This window comes from Sus scrofa, chromosome 13, assembly GCF_054392235.1.
Source record: "Sus scrofa isolate SSC_HxYL_T2T_F1_AM1 chromosome 13, Sscrofa_HxYL_maternal_Yorkshire_Landrace_v2.0, whole genome shotgun sequence".
NCBI classification, from domain to species: Eukaryota; Metazoa; Chordata; class Mammalia; order Artiodactyla; family Suidae; genus Sus; species Sus scrofa.
Window position 1 is genome coordinate 201,237,141 of NC_139395.1, and position 23,392 is coordinate 201,260,532.

Consider the following 23,392-nt stretch of genomic DNA (forward strand, 5'->3'; position numbering starts at 1 on the left):
AGTGGGCTGGATTGTAAAATCATTTAAGTAATACTCCTGAGAGTTGTACTCAAAGTCCACCTCAGCCTTTATGAAAAGCCTGTATTCCAATTCACCTTGATGCTTTCTTCTGGGTTGGGAGTGGGGGTACTCCTTCCACATTCAATGTACTGGGATGTGAGCCACGTCTGCAACCAACACCACAGCTCAAAGCAACGCCAGATCCTTAACCCACTGAGAGAGGCCAGGAATAGAACCCACAACTTCATGGTTCCTGGTCGATTCGTTAACCACTGAACCACCACTGGAACTCCCCAGCAGAACTTTTTAAAGGGACTTTAAAACATAGTCATAGTATTAATTCAGTTTTTTCCAGAGAGTTGTATTGGACACATAACTGGAAGGAAAACCAACAACTGATTCCTGTCTTAAATTACTGTGACTTTAAGTAGTTCATTAAAATTCAATATTTCCTAGCTATTCTTTGTTCAATACGGAAAGCAATTTTCTACCATTCCTGCTTTCACATGATCATGATGGGTTTCAAATAGCATATTTAAATGTTAGCAAAATACCATGCAACCCAAACGTACGTCAAATACAATATTTATGATTTTTTTTTTTTTTTTTTGTCTTTTTTGCTATTTCTTGGGCCGCTCCCGCGGCATATGGAGTTTCCCAGGCTAGGGGTCGAATCGGAGCTGTAACTGCCAGCCTATGCCAGAGCCACAGCAACTCGGGATCCGAGCCATGTCTGCAACCTACACCACAGCTCATGGCAACGCCGGATCCTTAACCCACTGAGCAAGGGCAGGGATCGAACCCGCAACCTCATGGTTCCTAGTCGGATTCGTTAACCACTGCGCCACGACGGGAACTCCTATTTGTGATGTTAAATATGCAATTTCCTGTATTTCAAACAAACAAATTTCAAATCTTGACCCAGGCAGAACTGAAGATTTGGTGATTATCTTCCCATCTTACTGGGTATAAAAGCATGTAAAAAATTTACTAGATAATTCTTGCTGTTGTTGGTTTCTTTTTTTTTTTTTTTTTTTTGGTTGTACCTGTGGCACAGAGAAGTTTCCCTGGCCAGGGATCAAACCCTCTCTATGGAATCAATCTGAGCACTGCATTGACAAAGCTGGATCCTTAAGCCACTGAGCCACAAGAAATCCTGTGTTGTTTTGTTTGTTTGTTTAAGGCAAAATAATCTGCTTCACTTCTAAACAAGAGATGGCATCTCTTTCTTCACTGTTTGGACCTGGGCTTGGCTATGTGACTTGCTTTAGCCAGTGGGAGCAAAGGTAAGTTAACCCAAGTCTTGACAAATGCTTGCCCACTGGGACTTGCTCACTCTTGCCACTGTGTGAACAAGCCCAAGCTAGCATTTTAGAGCATGAGAGGCCACATGAAGACAAGACATGCCACAGACATGGGAATGAAGCTATCCTAGACCACCCAGCCTGGACCAAACAAGCCACTGGACCAAACAAAGAAATTGATTTTTTGAAAAGGTGCACACTGTGAAGGAGCAAAGGTTAACTGATATAAACACCATTCAGATTAATTTAGTAACAACATTAATAACATAATCTGAATAGTGACTAATTTTGGACTAAATCTCTGTTTTATTAGAAAAGACATGTTTTGAAACCAGCAAGACCTGGCTTTGTATCTGAACAAATACCATGACACATTCTGCTTATGTGACCTCGGTCTTACTAACTTTCCTGCTCCTTAGTTTGAATGTAAGAAAAAAGTGAGAATACAACTTTGTCCAATTGGAGATCATTACACATGATAGATAAAATATACTTAGCACATAGATGCTCAACAAACTATTATTTTTATTCATAACCTATATAAGCTTGATATAATTTATGTTCCTTAAATTTATAATATTATTTTCATTTTTAATATTTTACTGTCAAAGGTTTAGAGCTTATAACTGACCTTATGAACTATCACTAATTCTTTGGGGATTTTGACTAGTATGACTAAATCACCATTACAATTCATTGAAAATTTTATTTTCTTGCTACTTTCCCTTTTTGTTTACCCATAATTGATCTTTCCTCTTTGACAGCATTTTAGGGACACCGAGTGGCATTTGAAGGCACTCATGACAGCGTCTATAAGAGATTTACAGCACTTCACCTGTCAGAGATTCATCCTTAGAATTAAAAAGCAATAGGGTATCTTCAGACCTCAAGTATCATGCTTAGTTTCATTCAAAATATCTTGTAAAATTAGTTTCAATGTCAGCATACTAATGCCTATGTCAGCTTTTTTAAAATAATGGCAGTGATATATAGCCAGCTAAATTGACTGGAGACTATAAAATAGATGGAGTGGTCAGGTTTAGTCCTAAGTAACCTTTTATCCAATGACAGTAATTACTTATTTGAACCTTTAATTCATTTAAATTTGCTTGAACTTTCAAGTGACTACCCACATATTTTCCATTTTGACAGATAAAATTAAATGACTAATATATAGAACAACCTACCCAATGCTGTGGTGTGATTGACAGTTAAAAAAAAAATCATAATGCACCTTTCACTTTTCCAACTTTGAAAAGTGCAATGTTTAATTAGCTCAATTTATATTTGTTACCTTATTAAACGATGTTCACAGAAACATCTGATAAAGTAAAAATTCAGTATCCATGAATGAGATTCCAAGAGAGTCTGGAAAACATGGTAATGTTCGGTGTATGCACACTTTGCTTGTGAGTAGTCCAAATTTTATTTTATTTTATTTATTTTTTGTCTTTTTGCCATTTCTTGGGCCGCTCCCACAGCATATGGAGATTCCCAGGCTAGGGGTGGAGTTGGAGCTGTAGCCACCGGCCTACGTCAGAGTCACAGCAATGCGGGAATCCGAGCTGCGTCTGTGACCTACACCACAGCTCATGGCAACGTCGGATCCTTAACCCACTGAGCAAGGCCAGGGGTCGAACCCGCAACCTCATGGTTCCTAGTCAGATTCGCTAACCACTGAGCCACGACGGGAACTCCAGAGAAGTCCAAATTTTAATCATATTCTCAAGCTTTTGACTTTGCTAAAGATATAGTCACTATTTCAAATGACATTTGAAGCATTTGTGAAACAGTGACACCATCAAAAACGTTGTAAATGTATTGCTCCAATAAAAGAATAGTAATATTCTTCTCAATATTCCCCACCACCACCAAATAAAATTATCTAACTCACTTGTGTCTCTTCAAATTGTTGAGCGTGTTTATTGACATGAAATCTTTTGGACTAGTTTGCTTTAAATGGTGGCTGAACAAAAGTTGTTATAAGTTCTACATTTTGCATTTGTACTTTGTGTCACTTCTGCTTAAGGGGATAGTAAATCATCCTTTCATCAGACACTATGGGGCATTTGGAAATACCCATTTTGTCCTTTAAAACTTCTCTGGAAATGTGGTGGGGCAGCCATGCTTTCCCCCAAGTCAGTATATAGAAAGTCATCATAACTGCACTATCTTTGAGAATTTTATATCAGTTGCTATTTTAACGGTTATAACTTGTGGAGTTTCTTTAGATCCCTTTTAAACCACTGCTCTGCCATTGAGGGGCTAACATTGCCTAAAATCTAGCTCTCTATTACCCTGAACATCTCTCATTAACTTCACTCCTGTCATACTACTGCTGCATTCTTTCCAGAGTTATCAACTCACAATCCTATAACTTGGAATCAGTGGTCATCTAGATACAGAATAGCAGACTCAGCAGATTCACTAAAAAAAAGTATTAATTCAGATGTGATGAACTTATGGCAGATCCCAATAATGCTCATTTTTAATAAGTTTCTCCAGTTATTCTTATAACAGAAAATATCTGAAAATCACCAAGAATTAGAATTAGAAAAATAGGAGTTCCCATTGTGGCTCAGCAGAAATGATCAGACTAGGAACCATGAAGTTTTGGGTTCGATCCCTGGCCTCACTCAGTAGGTTAAGGATCTGGCGTTGCCCTGAGCTGTGGTGTAGGTTGCAGACGCGACTCTGATCTTGCATTGCTGTGGCTGTGGCATAGGCTGGCAGATGTAGCTCTGACTGGACACCTAACCTGGGAACATCCATGTGCCGAGGGTGTGTCCCTAAAAAGCAAAAACAAACAAAAAAAAGAATTAGAAAAATAGTAGCCAATAACAAGTGCAAAACAGAAGTAATAGGTTAATTGCATTATTAAAAATGTGCATTATTGGGATCTGCCATAAGTTTCTAATTCAATAGATCTAGGGTGCAGCCCAGGGATCTGCATGTTTAATAAACTCCTTCTAATTATTCTATTTCTAATTTTCCAAAGATCAAGGTTGAAGAAAAACAATTTTAGAATTTAAGTTGGATCCCTCACCTGAGAGATTCTCTTTGCTCTAGGGTCAAGTAAATTATAATTAGCAGACAATAAATTTTGTACAATCATGGAGAAAAATGAAGGCATACATTTAAATCTGAGGATCCTTGCTTTTGCATGTAAACTTTCATTAGTGACCATAATGCCATCAATTTATTTTGCATCCTCCCTACTCTAGTTTTCTCTCATGAATATCTGATTGATTATTGTTTAGAATCAGAGTGCATTACAAGTAGAAAGGACACTTATAATGAAGTAAATAAATGCCTCATTTTACACATGAAAAACCTGTCTAGGAAATACATTTTACACATGAAGAGACATGTCTAGAAAATATTTCAAAAGCAATTACTTGTTTAAGATTATTTAATTTAAAAATTAGTTATATATAATTTATCTCTCCCTCTATTACTTCTTTTGGTAGCCATTAATTGGTTTTCTATGTCTGTGAGTCTATTTCTGTTTTGTAAATAAGTTCATTATTTTAGTGTTTTTAACACCTTTTTTTTTAAAGGATTCTTTTGCCAAATAAGGACTTTCCTCAATGAAAATATTTAATTTTTTTATTATAAGGTAATATATGCTTGTTGTCAAAGTACAACAAATTCAAATATTCTCAGTGAGGAAAACAACATAAATAATTTCTGCCCTTTTTCAAATATTAGCACTCAAATGTAAAGGGTATTTCCTAGACTTATTAATGGAAGATAGATTATGTATATATATATTTATGTATAGACATGTAAATATCTGTACATATGTACATATATATATTAAATCACAGCACGCGTATTTATATATTGTTGTCACATAACTTGCTTTATCTAACACTGTATCATTGGCATTAAGCCAATCAAGTTCTTGAAATTTAAATTGTTGGGCGTTCCTGTCGTGGCTCAGTGGTAAACAAATCCAACTAGAAACCATGAGGTTACGGGTGGATCCCTGGCCATGTCAGTGGGTTAAGGATCCAGTATTGCCGTGAGCTGTGGTGTAGGTCGCAGACATGGCTCGGATCCCGCGTTGCTGCGGCTGTGGTGTGGGCCAGCGGCTACAGCTCTGATCGGACCCCTAGCCTGGGAACCTCTATATGCCACAGGTGTGGCCCTAGAAAATACAAAAAATAGTAATAATAATTAAAAAATAAAATGAATTGTTTTCAATAGCATCTGGCACATGAAAAGCTTTAATATATATTGAAAAAATAATCAGTAGATGAATGTGTTTTGTCTGTTAGTTCCTCCTGCCCTATAGTACTTCACTCTTATTTATGGCTACACAAATTTTCAATTGATGTATATAACTAGTAAATAATGTTAAATAAGAAATAATTAGAACATATGTTCAAGGCACATTCTTTTTTTAAGGAAAATAATAAATTAATCTAATTTCTCCTTATTAAGAAAAAGGATTGGACATAGAAAATAATTTTATATCATCAGAATATGTATCCATGATCACACATTCTTTTGAATATCACAACATAAAATACGTGGTCATATGTTCACCTCGACACATGTATTCATATATACATAATAGATGGCTACAACAACAAAAACAGTGAAAAGTCATCACAGTGTGAAACTGGAGACATCATAGCATATTTATTTGCTCACCAAGTATCTATTAAATATATGTCAATCATCTATTATATGTGTGTGTGTGTTTAAAATAAGAATCTATAAGATAACATGATCTAAAAGCATAGATTTTTTAAGAGTGTTTGAGATTGGTTAGATTCTGCCAATTGTTAATTGTATAACTTTGGGTGATGCAAATAATTAAGATGCTTTCTGAAAAGCTTATGTTGCAAAAGTTGCAAGCATGGAGACTAAACGACCCATCGATCAATGCAATCCTTAGATCGTACTTATTTCCCATTGATTTACCCCTAGGGCATGTGCTCCTGAGAACTGTGCACTCATTTTGCCTTACCATCATCCCCCACCAAATCAAACTCTTGTTTTTCTATTCCCTTTCTCATGACCAACCTAAATGTGCATCATATATAAAATGTCTACTCATGGCCGGAAAAATAGATGCCATCTGACTTTCAGAATAATCTTTCTGCTGACAGTAATTAAAGTTTTATTTTTTTCTTATCTGTTTCTCTTTGGCCTTATTCTAGAATATGTGGTGGAAACTTACTGAACTCTTAAAAGCTTAATTTTCTCTTATTTGAAATTGTGAGAAATAACTATCCTGAGAACTAACACTACCCGCATACACATAGCCTGATGTTTAGAACTAAGAATTAGAGCTGACTGGATTTTTTCTATTTGTTCCAGGAAATTCTTTCTCTGGAAGACAAGTCTGTATATCAGTAAATAATTTCTTCTGGAACTTCTCAGGAATCAACTTATCTGAAGACTAACCTGTTCAAGCCACCCCCTTCTCAGGATAGGAGTTACCTCATATGAACCAAAAGCTCCCATTTCAGGAGAAAAAATCCTCTTATTTATTTATTTATTTATTTATTTATTTATTTATCTTGGCCACCTTCAAAGCATTCGAAAGTTACTGGGCTAGGGATTACCAGAGCCACAACAGAGACAATGTCAGATCCTTAACCTGTTGAGCCATGAGGGAACTCCAAAAACTCCCCTTGTTTAAATTGTCTCAGACCATGCACTTTAGAAACAACTTTCTATTTATTCACACTAATTTTCAAGACTCTCAGTGTGTCCTAATCCTAAAAAAAAAAAAAAATCAATTTTGCACATTTGCATCAGATCCCCACATTGAAAGGTGCACCTTAACCCCTCCCAACACTAAAAATCTGTTGCTACTTGTCCCATAGCTACACCACCAAAACTTAATCAAATGGATGTCTTGCTGTAGTGGATGATGAACTCAACTCTGATGAACTCTTGGATATCTATAACCAGCAGTCCTGGAAGTCCCAACAAGAGAGAAATGAGATCCTTTATGGTTTCTGCTCAATACTCCCTTTTCAGGCATAGCTTTTTCCCCTGAAATCCCTTGACACTTCACTCAGAAATCTCTCTAAATTTAATAGTGATTTAAGACTTTCATGGGGTTGAATTCTAATTTCCTTTCATCTGTTTATCAAATTCTGAGTTTATACATATTTTTTTCCTAGGAATGAAAAACACTTTCTAGCAATCATTTAATTATTTAGTAAGATTTTCACCTTTGTTTCCTAGGAAGAAATAAGTCCTATTGCTGAAGATTTTAAGATTTGTTCTATTTTCCCTTTTCCCAGGCAATACTGTAACTCTGTCAGAATGACAATTTCCCTTAACACAACAGGTAATAAACTTAGCTTTGATTGATCAATAGGCTCTTCTGATGGTCTCCCGGGAAGTCAAAAATCTATATTTTCTATGTCATATGCTTAAAAAAAAAACAAAAAAATAATAAACAAAAAACTTTGTAACTCAAATAACATACAGCTTTAAATTTTTCCCTACTTATGATCAAATCCTTCACCGGGTATATTATTTTCCCTTTTATTTTCTAGGATTTCTTCTTTTGGCCTCATTTTTAACAAGGCAAACTCTTTTTAGACAGATATTATTCGCAGTAGTCCACAATTAAATAGTAATTTATCTCTATCAGTAATTAAAGAGTGTTTGTCAGGATACCTTCTGAAGTTTCCAAGTTTCACTTCATAACCATCTTTTTCCCTCTCCTATGACACAGATTTAATTTTTTAAAATTTCATGTCATATATCCTAGGTTGTTAATTTCTAATTGTCCAATCCACACAAATACCTGAAGTTGAAATCTCTCAAATGAATGCTGTGTTCATGTACCTTAACAGATGGAATTGCCTTACCTATCTGTCAATACTTTTCACAGCTTTCAACTTAAGGATTTATTTTTCAACTATTTTTTGGCTAAGCATAAGAAAGATTATTGGTATAAAGTTTCATCACATTAGGCAGATTTCTTTTCTTTCCTCCTTCCTTCCTTTCTTTCTTTCTCTGTGTCACACCCTCAGCATGTGGAAGTTCCCAGGCTAGGGTTGAATGGGAACCGCATCTGCCACACAGCAAGGCAGGGTCCAAGCCGCATCTTTGACCTACTTCACAGCTCATGGCAATGCCGGATACTTAACCCACTGAGCAAGGCCAGAGATAGAATCCACATCCTCATGGGTAATAGTTGGGTTCATTACCACTGAGCCACAGTGGGAACTCCAAAGGCATATTTCAAAAGTGCCCCAGTTTTCTCTCTTCCCAATATCCATGGCCTTGAGTAATAACTTCCCCTTGAGATCCTTGTTTCTAGCCTACAGAACACGGCAGAGTTGAGGAGATGACACTTTTCAGATTATTTTGCAAAAGACTGACTTCTGTATTGCTAGCATGCTCTCCAAATTACTTTCCCAACTTGCATGCATTAATGAAGCAAGCTGCCATGAGAGAGACCCTCATGGTATGGACTTCAAGAAGCCTCAGGCCAACATCCTACAAAGAACTGAGGGCCGTAGGCCAACGCCCTGCAATTCTAACAAAATTTCAACAAAATTCCAACAGCAATTTTTTGCAAGGAACTGAATGTTCACTGATGAGCTTGTAAATGCTTTCTTCCTGAATTGAGAATTTTGGTGAGAGCATACAACCTGGATTTGCAACTTGATTACACCCTTTTGGGAGACTGTGAAATAGAGGGATCTGTTGGGACAATTCTGGATTGTCCCAACATACCTACAGAAACTGTAATATGAGAAGCATGTGTTGCATTAACTGCAAAATTTGGTGGCAATGTGTTATTCAGTCATTGATAACTGACACACAAGTTCTGATAGTATATCAACTAGAACTTCTTGCTTTTGTGGTGACTTCTTGGTGCTTCTCAACTTATGCTTCTCTGAATGCAAGGATAGTTTAAAAGATAAGCTTGCTGTGTCACAGAGGTTTTATGATTTAACCATTCAGAAGCCATTCATATAATAATCGATTTTGTTTGGAATGCATGCAATGCTTACTGATTAAGCAGAAAAAGAGGTTTTTATTTTTGTTTTTTGTTTTTGCTTGATAGTCTGTGGAGCTATTGAGAGGACTGGAGAGCCAGGCTTGAAACAAATCTTCCTGAAATGCATATCAGGCTGCTATGGAAACCACTCCAGCTCCTGCTGCCTCCACTAAGCTCTAGCGGAAGCTTCCAGAGTCACAGAAACTGATACAGGAAAGGACTCAATCTCACAATCACTACCACTTCTCAAAGTTGAACATATGCTTCTTTTTTTCCAAATCGAAGTATCTTGTAAGTTCATCTGATTGGTGGTAAACTGATGCTGTACATCTGACTCTTGACAGAGGCTGATATTAATTAGTTTTTTTTGTTTGTTTGTTTTGTTTTGTTTTGTTTTTTTAAATCAATCTTGAGTTGATGGAATTTAGGAGGCTGAAATTTCCCCTAATATAGTCAGGGCTTAAAGAAATAAAACTGAAGCTATGAAAGAAATGAGAGCTCATGTTCTGAAGCATATATTTTAGTGTTTAATGAGAATCTTCTGCAGGAAGGAATAAGGAACGTTGACCATCAGCCAGAAACAGATTAACATACTGGTTATAGCACATCAGTGTTATGAGGGTGATTCAAAATTGTTTCACATTTCCAATTATAATTTTGAGATTTGAAGGGGGAGGAAGAGCCCTGGCACACAAAAATAAAGGAAATTCCAATGCATAATAGTGTATACTTGAAATGCTTGGAAAGTGATTTAACTATATATTTTGGAAAGAGAGGAGGAAGAAAGAAACAGTAAATCTACACCTGAAAAAAAACCTTAAATATTTATTTTTTTAAAGGAGGAGATCGATAAAGTTTAAGTATACATCTGAGATTTAAACATATATTTGAAAACAAAGTGAGTCCCAGTGATTTATAAGAAGAAAATTTAAAAAAATCTACCATTGACGAAGTAAAAATTGTTAAGGATGTATTTTGATGATTTAGTTACAAGTATCACAATGTTCTGCTGATTATGGAGGAGAGGTTTTTCGTCATTACTGGGCGGACAGAAAATATTTCAGTTGTCCACAAAATAAACTCCCATATGGCACAATATGGTCAAAAGATATCTAGTTTCCTAGAAATTTTTTAAGGAGGAGTCTACTTTTCATCTCCAAGTCTTGGATAAGTGTTGCTCTTCCAGCTCTAAATATCAATTTTAATTGTTACACTTAGTAGACTGTATTATGCTTTCCTGTTTACCTTTCTGGAATTCTATTTGAGCGTGTTTCTTTAGGGCACAGAATGTGTTTCATTCCTACTTATATCCACACTGGTTTCCAAAGCCTCAATCTAAAAATTATGGATGCTACACAGTTTTCTGTGGGCAAAAGTGAGACTGGACATTTCACATACATTTGACAGACCAAATCATGTCAATCTGAAAAATAGGAACACTGGGATATTTTAAGTTAGAATGTCTACTGGAAGGAAAAATTAATATTTAAGAAGTGATATTTTGAAAGCTCTACATTTTAAGATGTTAATTACCATGACTTTAAATTAACAAGATGAAATTTAGAAATCATTTCTTAAAATAGCTTCAAAGAAGAAGAATCAGTTTGAAAATATTTGGTATGCATTAAAAGGGGCTTTTTATATTATGCAGTAAATAATCTTTTAAAAATTAATGTATACACTTTATCTGGGACTGACTTTTCTGTGGTTATTTGGCAGTAAATTTTTCAGAGTGCTTCTTTCCTTGTACCAGTGCTATTTTTACATATAGATTATGGAGAGAGAACTCACATAGAATACCTCCCTCATAAATAATGTCTTTAAAATGCAAAGACCCTTCATTAACTCATTTATGGTAATAAGTCTCTAATAAATATTGTAAAATATGGTTTAAATATATTATTAGTATGTCTTACAATTTTCTTCTTTCAAAGACGATAAATATTTCCTGAACTATTCATTCACATTTTTATTCAAGAATTTTAGCTATGAGCATATGTCAACAGCAGTTTTCCAAAGACACCACTAAAATCACCCCAAGTTTATTGCAGTAAGCAGTAAGAAGTGATACTACATTGCAGGGTTTTAATAGCATATGAGCAATAAAGGTCAAAAGCAGAATATTTATTAATTTGGGATTGGTTTAAAGTGGATTTTTCAAATTAGATTCCTAATCAGGGTTTGTTGAAAAAAGTTTATAGTGTTCAGAGTAAGTTGAGAGTTTTGAAGTGAATTTTAAACAGTATAACAATCAGTTGCTCTAAGAAGAGTTCTACTACCCTGAAAATTTAAATAGACTAATGTTGGGTAGAATGATATTTGGAAAATTCCTAAAATAATGCTATTTTGGAGTTCCCTTGTGGCCTAGAGCTTAAGGACTCAGCACTGTTACCACTATGGCTCAGGCCACTGCTGTGGCTCAGGTTTGATCTCTGGCCTGGGAATTTCCACATGCCATGAGTGTGGCCAAAAAAAAGTGTTATTTGCAACTTCATCTTTCTGGGTGAGAAATTTCCTGGAATAGTAAAAATTAACTTGACATAGGTTTTTAATTAGTCAATTAATTTAACTTAATGTAAACAGTGAGCTTTTGGCTAAAGATAGTGTTAGTTTGAACCTGATATCTTTTATTTTTACTATTGAAGTATAGTTGATTTACACTGTTGTGCCAGTTTCTGCTGCTGAACTTGCTGTGTTAATATTTTCCCTTATGGAGCTAACTGTCTATAAGAGTAGAAGACCACACCTGAAAGTAGGTCAAGGTCATATACAGTGTATACAGGGCAAGGGAAATATTTTATGGGCCCAATCTATACAAACAATTTGACTATAAAGTCTATTAAAAAATGCATGACCGGGTGTTTGTGCTGTGGTTCAAAAAGATCTGGGAAGTGTTGGGAGTGTCAGGACATAGGTTAGATACTTGGCCAGGCACAGTGGATTAAGGATCCAGCATAGCCACAGCATTGACTCAGATGGCAGCTGCCACTCAGATCTGGTTTAGGAATTCCATATACCACAGGGAGGCCAACAAACAAACAAACAAACAAAAAAAAAGTGTGACCAAAGTGAGTTATAGTGATTTATTAATGAAGAATTAAAATAATGAATAGGTGGAGTTCCTCTTGTGGCTCAGTCATAATGAACCCAACTAGAATCCATGAGGATATGGGTTTAATCCCTGGCCTCATTGAGTAGGTTAAGGATCTATTGTTGTCATGAGCTGTTGTGCAGATCTCAGATGCAGGTAGAATCCTGCATTGCTGTGGCTGTGGCATAGGCCAACAGCTGCGGCTCTGATTCAGCCCCTAGACCGTGAACTTCCATATGCCATTAACGACGCACACACACACACACAAAATCCAAAAAAATATATATATAGTAAATAGAAAACAGGCCCTGGCTTCCTTGTTAATTTATTTATTCAGGGACTGTGAAGATTTCCAGTGTCCAGGTACTATCTTTTCCTATACTGGTATAGGGACTATCTGTGCGTGCATGCGTGCGTGCGTGCGTGCGTGTGTGTGTGTATTTTATTGTCAATCACGTAGTTGACAATACTAATTGGTTAATTAGTATTGGCTAATTTCATGTCATATACATTGAAAAAGGACAGTACAAAAGCAATGGATCTTCAGAGCATGTTTGTGTTAAAACTATATATATCGTCTTTCCTCCCAGTTCCTTGACACCATTTATTTAATTCTGGCTACATCATTACTCATGGAGGTGCGTCATCCATTGCGCCACCTGTGAGTGTTTGTTTCTAAAGACTCAGTTGATATTATCATGCTTCCTTGAGGAAGATGAATAATGTAAGTCCTACCCTTTGTACAAAAGAAAATATGCAAGATAATTTGTTTTCTACCCCAGGTTTCCTGGAACTAAGTATGGTAGTGAACCCAGTTATTCAGATACTACTGTTACAGACCTTTGGAAGATCAGTTTGAGTAAGGAATTTCTTCATCTTCATTGTCCTTGGAACTATATTTTTCTTTTATTCTAGTCCACAGATTTTGTAGATAAACCACACAAAAGGTCAAGTTGAGCATGTGATTCCTTTTTTTCCTGTTTATTAGATTCTTGAAGGTCCTTTAAACTGGATATAATGCTTGGGTAGAAACTAAGCCACTACCATTTTCATGTTTAAGAGTGGGAAGAGAGCTGTCTTTAACTGCTGGTCTCATAGCTGAATAACTTCATGGCTAGAGATTATAAGTTTTCTTTCTTCTCTTCCTGTTTTCTTCTTTCTTCTTCCATGACTAATATTATGATAAAATATGTCTGTAAGGCAATAAATATTTATTGAAGATATCTACACAGATCATTGGTCAAAAGAATATAGTATTAAGAAAGATTATCTAAAATTGAAATGAAGCAAAATCAACTATTGACTATAATGTCATTTTATAACATTTAAAAATTGGGTATTTTTTAACAGGTCTATCTAATGATGATGATAAGAAATGATTCTAATGAAAATAGTAAAATACACAAAATGAGTGATGAAAATTGTGAATGTATCAGAAATGAATTAAATTGCTATAACTCCTTTTCTTTCCTGTTTTTTGTTTTTTTTTTTTTTTTTTTTTTTTAAAAAGAGTAGCTGTTTTTAAAAAAGGTCTTTAGGAGTTCTCGTCTCATCTTAGGAAGTGCCATGTGTGATCTGGCCATCTGAGGAATCTGAAAGATCTAGAGACAATCTTACAGAGAAATAATCTTTCAAGAAGTCCAATTGCATCAGCAGTATGTTCAGTTAGACCATCACAGTTTTTCTTTCTTTTTTTTTTTTTGGTAGAATAAGACAATTTTTCATAACTTTTTTGGCATACATTTTTTCAAGGAAATATTTATTGTTTTTCAAAGTTACTTTTAATATAAAACTCATCTCTGTTCACTGGTGCCAAATAGAAACTTGAAGACATAGTTTGGGATGACCACAGTAGACGAATGCCCCAAAAATTGTCCTCTTTTGAGGAAGAATAGGAAGAGGGTCCTATAGTTTAGGAGTGGAAAATTGGGCCACAGACAAAGATCAGGGTAGGTGCAAGCTTGTATTCTTCTTCAAAGATGGCATCAGGTGGTCCCAGAATGGGTTCTGGTGTTCTTTGGGGTTATTGAACCATGACCTTTCTGGAATGAACACTACTTCATCAGGTAGTTAACATCTTCCATTTGTTGGGGGTTTCAGAGCTCAAAGATATTGTAATGTGTATCCCTTGAGGGGGAACCTGCCCCAAGGCTGCACTATTCTTTCTTGACTGTGCCTTCTTTCTGCATCCCCTCCCTTCCCTGATAAGCGGTTTGAACCTGCTCTTTGAAACTCAGGGAAGGGGGTGGAGGCTGAACGAAGTCTGTTTCCTACAAACAAGAAATGGGGGACACAAGAAGCCTTTTGTGCCAAGGAGCACCTTAGGGACATGCTTGATTTGATTTCATATGTATTTTTATCATTGTGGTTAAGATCTCTATTTATTTATTTATTTATTTATTTGGTCTTTTTGCGTTTTCTAGGGCCACTCCCGCAGCATATGGAGGTTCCCAGGCTAGGGGTCTAAACAGAGCTGTAGCCACCGGCCTACGCCAGAGCCACAGCAATGTGGGATCCGAGCCGAGTCTGCAACCTACACCACAGCTCACGGCAACGCCGGATCCTTGACCCACTGAGCAAGGCCAGGGATCGAACCCACAACCTCATGGTTCCTAGTTGGATTCGTTAACCACTGCACCATGATGGGAACTCCAAGGTCTCTATTTCTTATCTCACATGTTTTCTGAAGTGCTAGCATAGGATGGCAATGGTGGAAAAAGATTAACAAGGCCTATAGCCCTAGACTCTGGCATATCTAGGATATTCAGGGTAAAGGACAATCAGAAAAGTTTAATGGCAATGGCAGAATTACTGGCTATTGTAGGGAAACTGGGAAGAAAAATAAAAATTAAAATCTTTTTGAAGGAGTTCCCTGTGTGGTTCAGCAGGTTATGAACCAGACTAGTATCCATGAAGATGCAGGTTTGATCCTTGGCCTCCCTCTGTGGGTTAGGGATCTGGCATTGCTGTGAGCTGTGGTGTAGATTGCCGACAAGGCTCAGATCCCTTGTTGCTGTGGCCATGGTGTAGGCTGTCAGCTGCAGCTCCAATTAGACTCCTAGCCTCAGAACTTCCATATGCTACAGGTGCAGCCCTAAAAAGCAAAGAAAAAATCTTTTTGAGACATTAGCAGGAGATCTGTAAGGAGATATGTGATAGGGTGAGACATGAGATGTAAAACAACATTTTAAGAGAAGACAAGGCCAAAGTACAGATTTATTTATCACAAATAAATTTAAAAACCATTTTTGATGTCACTAGAATAGGGATGGGTGCCTAAGGGAATGAATGTGTATAGGCATGAAAAAATGAGCTAAGGGTTAATCCCAGGATGCTCAACACTAGGAGAAAAAAAAATGGAAAGAGAGATTAATTGTCAAAGTATCCTAGAAGAAAACATAGGCAAAACACTCTCTGACATCAACATCATGAATATTTTCTCAGGTCAGTCTCTCAAAGCAATAGAAATTAGAGCAAAAATAAACCCATGGGACCTCATCAAACTGAAAAGCTTTTGCACAGCAAAGGAAACCCAAAAGAGAACAAAAAGACAACTTACAGAATGGGAGAAAATAGTTTCAAATGATGCAACTGACAAGGGCTTAATCTCTAGAATATATAAGCAACTTATACAACAAAGACAAATACCATATGATATCACTTATAACTAGAATCTAATATCCAGCACAAATGAACATCTCCTCAGAAAAGAAAATCATGGACTTGGAGAAGAGACTTGTGGTTGCTTGATGGGAGGGGGAGGGAGTGGGAGGGATCGGGAACTTGGGCTTATCAGACACAACCTAGAATAGATTTACAAGGAGATCCTGCTGAATAGCATTGAGAACTATGTCTAGATACTCATGTTGCAACAGAAGAAAGGGTGGGGGAAAAACTGTAATTGCAATGTATACATGTAAGGATAACCCGACCCCCTTGCTGTACAGTGGGAAAATAAAAATAAAAAAAAAAAAAGAGAGAATATAAAAATAAAAACTATTTTACCTTGAAAAAAAAATAAAATAAAATAGATTTTGGCCAGTTAAAAAAAAAAAAAAAGTATCCTTCAAGGCATTCACATTTTACTAAGCCTGGTCCTCACGTCTTGTTCAAGGAGATTGTGGTTCAAACTACCCAAAATGTGGAGCCAGAGACTGCATGTTAAATCCTTTTTTCTATCTTATCGGTTGTTTATTTTTGAGTATTATTTTATGACTCTTCTTTGACTTGAGTTTCCTTATTTGTAAAGTGAAAATAATTAGATCTGTGCTTCTCTGTTAACAGTAATTTAAAAATTAGGGTTGTACTTTTTGTAAGCACTTAATTCGGAGATATACAAATGCAAGTTTAATGGAGTGTCTTGACTAAAATTATATTTTCCTCTTATCTTGAAACTTAAGACAGTGTAGATAGGGAGAGTTGGGTCACTAATGAACTTCTCTCTCTCTCTCTCTCTCTTTTTTTTTTTTTTTTTTTGGTCAACAGGAAACTCCTCAATACGTTTCTTAATAGACAAGGTTAGGAGCTAAAACAGTGAAGACAATTGTCAATGATCCTATATTCCTTAGACGAGGTATCATAAAGTTTCTACAAAAAGGAATTTAGCCATCTATCACACATCTGGAAATAATGGCTGAGAAAAAAGGAGATAACTCCTTTGAAGATGTAGAAAGGAACATTAGGTTGACTGATACACAATTTCCAGCTTAAAATAACAGTGCAGCAATTCAAAAACCAAATCTCCATATCTAAAAAGTAAATTAACATTTTTTGAAGGGGATCTCTAAACAGCCTGAGTTTGGAAAAAATAATCTATCTTTCCCATTTTATAAGGCTTCCAGATAATGAAATGCAGTACTCTTTAAAGGGAAATTCAGATTCGAGTTTCATCTCTTATAAACTAAATCTTTTATTCCAAAGTGAAAGTGTTGCATTTTTTCAATGAAATATGGCTTCTTCAATATTTAGAATTCAGTATCTGCAAGAGCTGAATGAAAAGGAGCTTAATTGCTAGAAGGGCAATGTACAAGTGAGAATGTGGAGGAATAAGATATTTGACTCATGCATTTTGCCCCAATTTCAATGGATCTCTTTTGTTATAATTATCCTTAAGCCTTGAGGTATTTTTTCTTGGATATCATAAAATCTTTAATTAATCATTTACTGGTACATATAAAAAAAGAGTTAAATTAGACTCAGCTCTGAGTTACCCATAGTAAGGGAAGAAATTAGCGACGTATAATTTAAAACTATAATATGGAGGGAATCAGTAAATATATATATACATATATATTTTTTTGCAGTAAAGTCCAATACAGAGACTCTGCTCAACATTCAATTGCCTATCCTGCACATGCACTTTCCACTAATAATTTCTTTGATTTTTGTACCTGATTCCTAATTGCCTTGAACCTCACTTCTTTAATTGAATTTTCCCAAATCAAGCCGTCGGAAAAGCAGCTTACCTCAAAAGCAATATAAGCTCATGGGATTTTCTAAAACACGATTCATCATCGTCTGTGCCATCTTTTGGTCTCTGATTGAAGATATCAATGTTTTGTAAAGATGGTTTAATTGAATGCAACGTGTAGCTCTGAGTTGAGGATAGACTACTCACTAGAGATAAATATTATCTGTATGTAAAGAAAAGCTGCATTTTGTATGCCTTTAATTTCTCTTTCAGAACATTCTTCTCTTCCACACTCTGATGCTCTGCTCATGCGTGCTCCTATCACAGGCATGAAACACTCCTGTGGTGAGAGTTTTCCTTTATTTTAACAGATATGTCTTGTTTGGATTCTTAAGTACAAAAATGCAAACAAAAGAGTATAAATTTGAGGGAGAATTGATTTATTAGGTATTTATTTTTTAAAAAGTATATTCTATTTTTTTTTTTTTTCCCACTGTACAGCAAGGGGGTCAGGTCATCCTTAGATGTATACATTGCAGTTACAGTTTTTTCCCCCACCCTTTCTTCTGTTGCGACATGAGTATCTAGACATAGTTCTCAATGCTATTCAGCAGGATCTCCTTATAAATCTATTCTAGGTTGTGTCTGATTCTAGTTAGCTGGATATTTGATTTTTAAACATATATATTGCATGTATACAAGTAATCAAGCTATTTCTAACCTCATGATGAGTTATAACAAGAATTAGTGCTTTTTTATTTTTTTTTTATATATTAATTTCAGTTGAAGCGAACACACTTAAAATTCCCACATGTGTATTCAAGGCGACATGAAAATTGTTTCCAGACATTTTGGACATACAAACTTTCACTGCAGAGGGTAAGTATGAACACCTGACAAAATTCTCTGATTGGAGCAAATCACACACTACCTCAGCCATCAACATCTTTTCTCTTTCTAAATTTAGAAGAGAAGACAAATGGAGAGAATTCAAAACTAGTTCTTTGGTAATTAGCCATGACTGGAGCAATTCAAAATCATAACTTAATAGCTGTTCTGAATGGGTTTACATTACTTAAAGAAAAATGTTCTCACTTAGATTTATTTATCATCCATTCAATGAGACATATTAATAAATACTACTTGAAAAAGCAGAGCTTAATTGAATGCAAGATACTCACAGATGATAGCTTCATTTTGCTGAAAATAATATTTACGGCCTACTGGGAAAGATATATTTTTAAACTCAAAAAATAAGAGGTTTTTAGAAACCATGCTCTATTTTCCAAAACAAAGCAGACCCAATGGCCATTTTCTTCCACCTCGAAGTGACAACCAACTATGACATATCTTTGTTCCCTTCTCTGCAAGACTGCTCTGAGTTCAAATATATACCCCAGTAAAAGTATATAATATATTTAAAAAATGTAGCATTCCTTGCATAAGGAGATGATAAAGATCTTATTTTTTTGAATCTGTGAAGTCTTTATTTCAGAAAGTTTACAATAGGCAATGCAAAATACAAAAGATAGTTTCTTACTCCATTTTACACAAAAAGTTATATTTTTTTCTTAAAACATTTCCAAATTAAAAAATCATACACTTCATGTCTATATATTGTTATGAAGTGATTTACACTATCAGTTTATCTAAGGAAGATGACAAAAAAAAATCTGCTTGTAATAAACAAATCATGAGAGAATATTCAATGAAATAAAAATAAAGGTTATTTATAATTAAAGAAATAAGAGAGAGAGGACTGTCTTACCTTAAAAATTAGGCTTCTTTCAATAGTCTTTGTTTTGTATATTTTACTTTAGCTTTTACATGTAAATTTTACTATAGAACCATGAAAATATTTTATATAATTATTAAACAAAATTAATAATTTCTAAATTACTAAAAAATCCAAAACAATACAATCAAAAGTAAAATATAACAAATGCATATAAATATGAACACCATTGTTTATACACACACAGATAAAATTATGCCAAATGGATTTAAAACACAGTAATTTGACTATAAATTTATAGTGGAATGAAAATAAGTATTGCAAAAGTTTTGATTTAAAACAATTATATTGCTTTAAGTGGTGTATCATTTTAATTTTGGAGATGGCTGTATTTGTTGTAAGTATTAAAAACTGAGTAATTTTTTCATTCCCAGTGTTCTTGAGAAAAGAGCTTCTTGGCATGAGTAAAAGTGATACAAATAAAGGTAAAACAGATTAAGTAAAAATTCCATAATTTGCATTTTATTTTAAAAATATTATTGTGAACTCATTATGTGCATTATTTTGAAAATCTGCAAGCAGACAACAAAATTTTCCTAGCACTTTCTACTTAAAAAAACTCTCAAAATAATGGTCTGTCCTCTAGCCATAGCATCTCTAGTTAGTCACAGACAGGTCTTCCACAAAAATGATCCAGGATATGGAGGAGAAATGTCTCATTCTAGTTATGGACAAGGTAATGCTCAAGAAGAGTTTGCAATATCCTATATCAGAAAGCAAAAAGCTCTGAATAGTATAAGGATCCTGTTAAAAGGACAGAGGAAGCTATTAGAAAGAGCTTTCACTAGCCAAAAATGGCTTATGCTTGACATCATACACACACACACAAATTCATCAAATACACTTAAACCCATAAGTTAATTACATTTTTAAAATATTTTTCATGCTTGAGGAAAAATCTGTCGAAATCTAATAAAGACAAAAAAAAAAAAAAAAAAAAAAAAGAAAACGAAAACAGAATTTAAGTCTTTCCCTTAGGAATTGTATGTACTGCTGGGTAATCATGCATGGAATGATAGGGAATTTCTTTTTATAGAAAATTTACAAGTAATACATGAAAAATGAACAATTGGATTCAAATTTTTCTTTTGCAGTTCTCAATGATGTAATATAGCTGCTAATATCATAAAAAGACAAATGGAAGATATGCATTGCCTGATGAGAATTATGTGTCTTCTATTGAAAAGACAGAACAGCACACAGAAATGCTATAAAAAATCTTGTCCAAAATAATCGAAACTGAATCTAGCTTATTCTACCAATACATAGGGTGAACAGAGAAAGCTGTTTCTTTACTCCACAACCATACTATCAGCAAATTCCAAAATGTGGGAAATGCTAAAGAAAGAAAAATTTTAAGATAAAACAAAATGGAAATAACACAAAAAATAAAAATAATTTATTCCACAAATGAATGAAAGGCAAGAATGGGGAAGAGGGGAAGAGACAGAAAGAAAAAAAGACAATGAATGAGTCTGTAGAGGAAAAGAAATACATGCACACACAAACTGACAAACATCATTTAAAGCATTGTTAAGAAATTATGAAATGTTTTGAACACTGACACCCAATATGGGATATTAAAGTATTAACACATATTTTAGGTATATTAATAATACCACAATTATCTTTTTAAAACCCTTACTTTTTATAAATACATACTTAATGATATGAATGAAGTGTTTTAAAATCTCTAATTTGTTTTATAATAAAAATAGGGAATGGGAGTGGGTGGAGATAAAGATACAATATGAATTGAGATGAAATAAGACCTTAAGTTGATAACTCTAGAAGCCAAGTGATGAACACAAGGGATCCATTATATCATTGGAATATACTTTTTAATTTGTTGGAACATTTTCCATAAGAACAATGTTAATATTTAGGCAAAGTAAGAGTACTTGAGCTTTTGGTTTTATTGTTAAGCAACTTTTTATGCATTTATTTGTACCAATTTAAAGACACTACTTCTGCTCTCTAGAGTTGCCTGTCTAATATGACATCTGCTAGTCTTTTATGAACACTAGTCACTTGAAATGTGGTTAATTCAAATTGGTATATAAACACACAATGAATTTCATATACAGCAAAAAAAATGTAAAATATCTATTTTATAATATACCAATTATATGTTGAAATAATATTTTAAATATACTGGTTTATATAAAATAACTGAGTAATTTTTCCTTATTATATATTTTTTAATATAGCTACTAGAAAACTTAAAATTACACATATCACTTGCATTATGTTTCTACTGTGTGGCACTGTTCGAGATAATAAGATAGCAAGTTAATGATACTACTAAAGGCTCTTTAAAAATTAGCTTTAACGTAAAACTATGGTTGATTTTAAATATACAAATGATTATAACTGGTTATAGTATCTAAGCTATCATGAAATTAGCAAATACAACAAATTACTTATTTAGCTAGCAGTGTGTACTACAGAGAGATTAAAAAAATAAATTCAAAAGTCCAAATACAACACTCTGAGCATAATTCCCTGAATGTTCTCATTTCATTGATTAGATTCAGTGCAATTAAAAAATACATTTGTTATGCCATGGGTGTGGCCCTAAAAAGAAAAACAAAACAAAACAAAAAAACTTTTGTTAAATATTACTTTTGGAATGATTGATGGTTATTATGCATAATCAAAATTTTTACTGGGAAAGTGTTATTGTATTTTAGGGAATCACTGTGAGTTATAATACCCTAATGCTACAAGATTATGCTTAAATATTTAATATTGGCTCATTTAAAAAATATCCCATGTTTAACATTTTCTCCTAAGTTTCATCTGACAGAAGTTCTGCATCATTTAAGAGGAGACTTTGTTAATCAGTAAATTATACTCTCATAAGAAAATCAAAGCTCAATTGGAAAAAACAAAGCAACTTGTACAGGTTTAGAAAGGAAAATGCCTTGGTCATATTCATGCCTTTTATTATCAAAAAAAAGGAAATTTCAAAAGTTTTTACTGTAAAATAATTAATGTATATGAAAGAAAATCCTTCAGTTGACTAAAACGGAGCAGCTCATCTTTAACCATATATCGTTTATTACATGTATCTACCTACATTAAAAATCAATTTTAACTCCCTTCTTTTGAAAAGGATAAAATTAATTTTCTTTTTATACTCTCTCTCCCTTTCTACTTCTCTGTGCATGGAGGCATATGGTTATGGCCTTGACTGAGCCTGAATCCCAATTCTCATATTTATCTGCTCTATGCAAATCCTCTCACCCTCTGGGCCCAGGTTCTGAGTAATTATAAAATGCTGGGATCATACTATCTACTGTGGTTTGTTGGGAATATGTGAATTTGAAAGAGTATATTACCAATGTTACATCCAACTCCATTCAACATTGAGATCTTTAAGACAGTGCTACCCTGTAACCCACTTCCAGACATTAATACCTTGGCTTTTCCCAAAGTGTCTGGAGTTTTACCTCTGGGTATGGCACTTCAGTGGTTGGCAAATTCACTGATAAAAAGTGACATGTAATAATTCTGCCTGTACGTAAACTGTGGTTGGTTCTTTAACAAAGTGGAGATGATTTTATGTGAAGAATGGAGGTGAGCAGAATCCCCAAAGAGCTATTTTGTATTAAGTGATGGTTAAATAATTTTAAGTAGCAAAAGAAAACGCCGTAGGAATCACAGTGACAGCCTCCATCTGCCTTGCTCTTGTCTGGATTATGGAATGGAGAACAATTATGGGTAGCAGATGTGACTCTTACTCAATTGTCAGAGGCAGAGAACCTCTATTTGAGCAATGTCCCAAACTTAGGAGAGT